The sequence below is a fragment of the Trichomycterus rosablanca genome, chromosome 15 (genome assembly GCF_030014385.1).
Source record: "Trichomycterus rosablanca isolate fTriRos1 chromosome 15, fTriRos1.hap1, whole genome shotgun sequence".
NCBI classification, from domain to species: Eukaryota; Metazoa; Chordata; class Actinopteri; order Siluriformes; family Trichomycteridae; genus Trichomycterus; species Trichomycterus rosablanca.
The window spans coordinates 21845962-21854148 of NC_086002.1; the positions used below are offsets into that span (position 1 = coordinate 21845962).

Consider the following 8187-nt stretch of genomic DNA (forward strand, 5'->3'; position numbering starts at 1 on the left):
AATTTCCTTTGGAATCAATAAAGTATCTATCTATATATCTTTTTTATTAAAATTTCAGTGGTCTGTGTACCTGCATGTGCTCTTAACATAGCCTGTAGCTGTAGCATTAAGACGCTGTTTACTCAAACAAAAGTATCAAGTGGAGGACCAAAGCAATTCATTCATTTATAGACGGTGGTGTTTATGCTGTTACGCTTTAACCTATAAACAGTTTTACAGGAAAATAAATTATGTCTAAAATAACAAAAAACACGACAACAAATAATCTAAACATACTGAAGTGAAAGGCTGAATGATGGACGTCTTTAAAAAGGAAACTATTTGCAGCATCTGTCGCTTACGGCCACACCACCCTGAGAACACCTGATCTCGTCTGATCTCGGAAGCTAAGCAGGGTCGGGCCTGGTTAGTACTTGGATGGGAGACCGCTTGGGAATACCAGGTGCTGTAAGCTTTTCCTCACTCATCTTTACTTCAACCTCCTGCCAAAGGAGCCGAACATTTTCTTTTTTTCTTCATCATCAAAGCAATACATGAAGAAAAAGGCCAGCTGACACTTTCATTCTGAGTAAAACACTTATCCATCCTGGCTGTACAAAAGGAAATTATTTTGTCAATATAACTTTAAAAAAATTAACGAATAACTTTATTTTCCTGCTTTAAAAATTTAAACATTTCCCTGAATTGCATTTATTAATAACTGTACTGAAAAACCAAATTAGGATCTTTAGCATTTTAGTGACTTTAAAAATGAAGTTCAAAATTATGTCCAGACATCATCCCCATCTAGTGGTGCTAGAAATAAGTTACATCTTGTAGAGTTGGTATAGATTTGTGACATTATTGTTATTATTTATTTATTTATTATTACTGTCTTTTTATATATTTGTTGTTGTGTCTGTTTACATAAAAGTCTCAAGTGGAGGACCAAAGCAATTCATTCATTTATAGACGGTGGTGTTTATGCTTTTATACTTTAACATGTAAACAGTTTTCATAAAATAAATGAATTGAATATCAACAAACACGACAACAAATAATCAAAAATATAACAACAATATGAATGAATATGAAGCAATAAAAAAAAAGAATTAGTCAATTTTTTTTTATTAAACATGAACATCAAAAAAGCAAATGACAAGTCAAAGAAAGTTGTTCGATTATGCAATTGAGATGCAAACTCATTTATCGTGATTGAGTAGCAAGTGACATATTGGTGGGGGTGAACAGAAGCATGTCAAGCTGAACGAGAGTGCCACACTTTGACTGTTCAGTAGGGTGTATGGTCACCCAAAACACACTGACAGCGATGGGGCATGGACAGGACCAGATTGTCCAGCAGTTCTTGTGGGATCCTCTGCCACTCTCGCTCCAGGGCAACTTCCAGCTCAAGAAGTGTTGTGGGAGGCATTGGACGGTTTGCCAGACGTCTTCCCAGTGCATCCCAAGCATGTTCAATGGGATTCAGGTCTGGAGAACGTTAAGGCCAGTCCATGCGTTCGATTCCTGCCTCCTGAAGCATGTTGTTGACGAGATGCGCACGGTTGGGCTTTGCATTATCGTCCATGAAAAGAAAGTTGTTTCCAACTGCTCCAGCATAGGGTGCCACTATAGGGTGCAGGACCTCATCTCGATATCGGACAGCAGTCAGCGATCCGTTTCTGATGACGTGGAGGTCGGTACGACCACCGATGCTGATGCCAGCCCACACCATGATTCCACCACCACCGAAGGAGTCCCTTTCTCGCATGGAACGTGGATTCTCCCATGTTCCTCGTTCACGCCAGATCAGGACACAATGATTGTCAGGCTGCAGACTGAACCGTTGACCACTCATCACAGGTCCAATGACGATGCTCATCAGCCCACCTTCTACGGGTTCTACGGTGTTCATTCAGCAGATAACTGAATGCATACCATTGGTCACCGGACATGCAGTCCAACACGATGGAGCTGATTTTGTATGGTCTGGGTGCATATCCGTCGTCTAGTGGCGGCAAGAAACTGTCCCCGCAGCTCTGTTCCATTGCTGCGCCTGTTCCTTCTTGCCAATAAGGTCAAGTAGTGGTCATCTCTTGCTGTTGTGTGTGTCTGTCACCTGTGTTTGACCATCTTCAAGACGTCCTATGGCTCTCCAGGCTTCGCAGTTGGGCAAATCGTGTTGCAGGGGCATTGCAAGGGCTGGGAAATTGCAGGATGTGCACTTTTAAGATCAGGGAACGTGCAGATACTCCAGTACTTCCAGCCTTTTTCATAGTGCATTTTCACCAATTAAATAAAAGTTGGTTTGCATGATCGAACAACTTTCTTTGACTTGTCGTTTGTTTTTCTGATGTTCTTGTTTAATAAAAAAAATCAAATGCTTTTTTTTTATTGCTTCATAATGCAGACAAATGGTACAAATTAATGCTAACCATTAATTAGGACAACAGCTTACATTTAATGACATATCACACCAATCACAAGTCATTAGGTATCTTCAATTTGGAGGAGCTTTGCTGCTTACCATTATATTAGCAGAGTCCACAACACGGGCAGCATTTCTGTTTTTAAGGATGCCTTGCCCCCATTGGCCATCCTTAAAGAAATCTTCTTTCTATTTGAGTTTTTTTTTTAACTAATGGAAGTGTAGCAACTCTGGCAAGTCTTCCGGTTTGCCTGGTTCAACCACTGGCAGTTTGGGCAAGGCCGAAATTTGGGTCATGTCATAATTGTAACAAACTGGAAAATGGACAGAGAAACAAGAGAACAAATAGTTATACAAGAAAGGAAATAGATATGCAGACCATGAAGTGCTTATTTATAGACTGCAAAGTCTGGGAAAAGATATGACAGACTAACCGTAATGACAGAATATAAACATACAGATTTAAGTCTTACTCACAATTCCGAATTGAATTGAATTGGCTACAAAATACACATTTTACATGCCTACGCGTGTCAAAAGATATTTACTACATATGTCTCTAGAGACAGTACCACTTAAATTCACAGCCTCAAACTTTTATAAAATGTACTGATACTCAGGCAATACATATCAAAAACTAAAATCATTAGCAACACCAGCAATGTATCCAATTTGTAATTCGTTTCTCTGATAAAAAATACTAATTACTTCATACAGAATCAGATTAATTTTTACCTTATTTGACAGTTATACAGCAAGACAGTCTCTCTAAGTTAGAGGGCCCATATTCATATCCACATTTGACATTTGTGAGAGTTTATGGACCAAAAATAATTATTACTTCAAGTGATCTTTTTTGAACATATCTTTATCTCTTAAAATTAAACAGACTGTTTGTTTCACTGTGACTATAGATTGACATATGTAAATGACTCAGAAAGTGAGTTCCAGACAAACACTCTTTATTACTTTAACATGTGAGTGAGGCTAAACAGAGCATGCTACCATTTTAATGATCAATGTTTTGAGTAGTATTATTGCTAACATTCACTTATAAAGTAAGTGTCCATATCTGAACAGGGAAAAATGCTGGGCAGAATGTCCAAAGGAGATGGTCAACAACATAGCTGCCACATGAAAACTTTACAAACAGATAAATATGCATGTTGTTGGTTTTCGTGATATCACACAATGAATGAATTCAGAATAGGCTAATTCAGAATAGTTTTCACAGCTCAGCTTCCTATATAGACTGTATGGACTGGAGAGTGGACAGTATGTTTTGAAACTTTATCAAATGTTTACTACATTAAGCTTTTTTTATTACACAACAATGCTGAGTGATCAGTTTTCCATGACATAAGGCCCTTTAAATACACAAATAAAATAAAAGGCAATCAGAGGCAGAAGGAGAAAGAGAGCAGGGTCCACTAAGAGGAAAATGAATGAGTGTGACGGAACTTCCCAGTTTATAGGGAATCTTATGACACTTCCTGTATCCCAGGTTTATACAGTCATTGTGCTGCTTAATCTCACACTCATTCTCCTGATTTCACTGTCCCTGTTGACATACTCACCTATCAATGAGTACATTCTCATTGCGCAGTGTGCGCTGCTGCATTACAGTGTTCTGTGAGGAGACATATTATAAATATTTCTCATTCCAATAATTATTTATTAGTTTACTCAATTAATAACTTAAATTAATTAACAACCCCACAGATTATCTCTCTATAAACACACATCCCCTTCCGATTTCTAGTTCTAAGTTAGCTAGCTTGGTTTTTAATTTTCATTACCATTCAAGACATTAAATCAACTACAAAACTCATCATTAATAGTAACTAAAATCACTGAGATTGGGCACCAGACTACATACTTCTAAAACTGAGACAAAACCATATTTTATATGGGTAAATCCAATGCCTAACTGACAAAATGAAAGGTTTGAGCAAGTTAACATTAGCTAGTTCACTGCATTGTGCTCTTTGGTCCTATATAAGAGCAAACATGTAAACATGTTGTCACTGGGGAAAGGATTTCTGACAAACTGATGGAAAAATTTTAGGCAGGAGATAAGCTGATGACTATATATCCACATATACATCTACCACAACTAAGCTAACGTTAGCCAACTAGCCTAACCTAGGTTAGCACAAACGCCCCATTTTCATGATTGTTATCATCATTCCCGCTATCACACAACGTTAGCCCTGAATTTTTCACATTTTAACATGCATTTGCTGTATTGTAGCTTAGATTTCAAAACTACCAAATGGCAATGAACTTAGGCACTGCCTAACACTCAGAACGGTTCATAATCTCTTTTCTGCAGTTATGTGGTTCAAATATCACTCCAAACTTCCATAAATATTAAAGGCCGTGCACGTTTTACTTTGGTAAAAGAGCTGAGCTTGACCTTGCAAATCTGTGTTTTATTTATACGTTATTTATGTGCACTATCTTTCAATCAAACTGGTGCTTCTTAAAGAAAACCTACTGTAGTGCTAGCCGGAGCTAGCCAGTTAGCTGACCTTACCGAAGCTCTCAACAAAATGTGCGGCAGATCGTCGCAGGGAATGACGTTTGATAACACGTCCAACGTGCCACTGTTCGGATGACTAAAAAACTTTATTTCAAAAGGATGTTCTGATTTTATTGCCTGTAACCAAAGTGCAGTATGACTATTAATAATCCCAAAGCTGGGCGCTGTTATTAAAATAAATAATAATAAAGTTTGAAAGAAAAAAAGGACTGCAGTTTTTGATTTAGATTGGCCAACATTATTTGGCTTTGACTTCCACAAAACTGCATTAAATACAATACCTTGTAACAGGGCCGGCGCTAGGGGGGGGCTGAGGGGGGCATTGCCCCCCCAAATTGTGTCTTTGCCCCCCCAAGCACAATGCAAGCAACGGCTATTTTTAAAATTATCTCTGAACCAATCACAAAAATGCATTTTGTTTTACAGTGTGAAGATATTTCCTTGCTTATTCCTGATTGGCTCTTTGAGTCATATAAAAATCGGCAGACTGCCCCAAACAGTTCAGTTCGGCAGTATATGTTCTGTTAGTGTGAGCGAGAGGCAGGTATACTGGTAAACACTTTTTTTTTACAGAATTAGTATTCTTTTGTTTTCTTTATATTTTAATTTCCCAATAATATAAATATTCTCACTCATTCCTATTTCCACGTTTGAATATTCTCAGTCTGTGTGTAGGTACATTTGTCAGCTTTGACTTAAATTTGTATTAAAGCCTTTCAAGAAATAGAGTTGTTCTATTAGTAATGGCAATTTAATTAAGGGGGCGTATTAAAATGAAATACAATTAGATAATCTTTTTTCTCCATTTACATAATCAACATGTATTTTTTAATCATTGGGTTTTAAGTTTAAGTTCGAAAACATGCATTTTTATTTCTTTACCTCATACATCACTTTAAGCCAGTATCAATAGCTTGGCTGTCATCATTCATGCACAAATCAAGCCTTGAATATATTTCTGGCTTCAAAAACATGACTATCAACATGCCCCCTCATTAGGTTTTACTGCCCCCCCCAAGCAAAGCAGTCCAGAACCGGGGCTGGTCCAACCTGTGTGATTTCTAGACAACGGACAACGCTACAACCACGGACCTCAAAAAGGGAAGCTGGTGAACGGGAGTCCAACTTGTATGATTTCTTAATAACGGACAACGCCACAAGCTCAGACCCCGGGGGAGGGTCTCGCCGGCGGGCGAGTTAAGTAACGTTTTTATATTGTCTTTAGTGTTTGTGTTATGTGTATTTTAATAATTAATAATAGGGGAGGTAGGTTTGTTGGCGGGTAGGTCCGGGGATAAGTTAAAAGACCCGTTGGTGTTTCAGGTTTGCCTTTAAATGAATTTTGTAGTGGTGGTTTTCTAGAGTGAATATTTATTAACTCCTTAAGTGTCGTGGATGTGTTTTAGCATGCAGTGAGTTACACGGGTGGGTTAGCTTGGCTACCTTCTGGATAACACTTGTCCTATTTACCTGAACCTCTTTTCCTTGTAATTAAGTGGTTAATAAAGATGAACTGAGTAACTTATCTCCGTTGTGTGTGTGGTTGTTCCAGTCCCTGATCCGGACCTTACCGGTTTAATAAAGGTGGTGGCAGCATTACGCTAGTACAACCCTAGTTACATCCAAAGTTTATTACAATAATAAGCAACAGACGACCTACCATCTCTGACTACATCCACAAGGTGGACCAACAAAGCAGGTGTGTATAATATAAGAGTGGACAGTGAGTGGACACGGTATTTGAAAACTCCAGCAGTGATGCTGTGTCTGATCCACTTATACCAGCACAACACACACTAACACTTGCTCTGAGGTGGTCATGTGGAGGTTTGAAGAAACCTGACTATTGAAGAACAAGGTAAAAGGGGGGTAACAAAGTATGCAGAGTAACTGATGGACGACAGTGGAACTGTAGAGCTACAAAGTGCACCTATAGATAGATAACTTTATTAATCCCATAGGGAAAGTCAGTAAATGGTTAGTAAACTATATGGTTAGTGGAGCTGATAGAAAAAGAGTATTCATACAAGGAGGAGGTGGCACTGAACCAGATGCGGCAGGCTCGGCTGGCAGGAGCTGCGCCAGAAGTGGGCCACAATTACAAGGCTAGCTGGGTACTAGGTTACCGGAGTGTTATTGCAAGGTTGTCTAAAGTTTTCAATAATTTAAAGGTTAGTACAAGGTTCCCTTAAAGGTTTCAATAATGTTAAGGTTACGGGAACGTTAGGGGAACGTTCCCAGAACTATAATGCACAACCAAACGGGAACGTTCTATTTCCGTAAAGAAAACTTTCCTGGGGAACCAAAGGGCAACCAAAATGATCCGTTCCCAGAACGTTCTGGGAACCAAAAATTGTTAGCTGGGGTAATACTGTAAAAACTACAGAAATTTGTTACAGTGCACCGCTCAGCTGCTAAACCCTTTTTCACCTCCATTTTCTTCAAAACATCACAACAAATCAGCAGCATTCAGCTTTTCTTTCCTATTTACCAGAAAAGTCGTCATTTCATGCCTGCAACATTTTACAAAAACACTTGGGACGGGGGAACCTTTATAAACTAATCAAGTTCGTCATATTTAAGGCGCTGTTTACTTCAACAAAAGTCTTAAGTGAAGGACCAAAGCAATTAATTCATTTATAGACGGTGGTGTTTATGCTGTTACGCTTCAACTTATGAACAGTTAAAAAAAAAACTGACAACAAAATATTAAAACCTCGTGAAGTGAAAGGCTGAATGATGGACGACTATAAAAGGGAAACTATTTGCAGCGTCTCTCGCTTACGGCCACACCACCCTGAGAACGCCCGATCTCGTCCGATCTCGGAAGCTAAGCAGGGTCGGGCCTGGTTAGTACTTGGATGGGAGACCGCCTGGGAATACCAGGTGCTGTAAGCTTTTATTTTATCCTCACACATCTTTACTTCAACCTCCTGCCAAAGGAACCGAACATTTTCTTTTTTTCTTCATCATCAGAGCAATACGTGAAGAAAAAGGCCAGCTGATACTTTCATTCTGAGTAAAGTAAAGCACCTATCCATCCTGGCTGTACGAAAGGAAATTATTTTGTAAATATAACTAAAAAAAAAATCAACGAATTACTTTGTTTTCCTGCTTTAGAAAATCTAACGTTTCCCTGAATTGCATTTATTATTAACTTTACTGAAAAGCCGAATTAAAATATTTAACGTGTAAGTGAATTTTAAAGTGGAGTTCATAATTATGTACAGACATC

At 38.5% G+C, this 8187-nt stretch overlaps 2 non-coding genes across 2 annotated transcripts; both read left to right on the top strand.

Annotated features, from left to right (window-relative positions):
• The first annotated feature begins 335 nt into the window (after window positions 1-335).
• LOC134329678 (5S ribosomal RNA) lies at window positions 336-454 on the top strand. The gene has a single exon (XR_010014902.1). It is a non-coding gene; the product is annotated as a 5S ribosomal RNA (ribosomal RNA).
• Window positions 455-7731: 7277 nt separating this feature from the next.
• LOC134329634 (5S ribosomal RNA) lies at window positions 7732-7850 on the top strand. The gene has a single exon (XR_010014895.1). It is a non-coding gene; the product is annotated as a 5S ribosomal RNA (ribosomal RNA).
• Window positions 7851-8187: the final 337 nt, after the last annotated feature.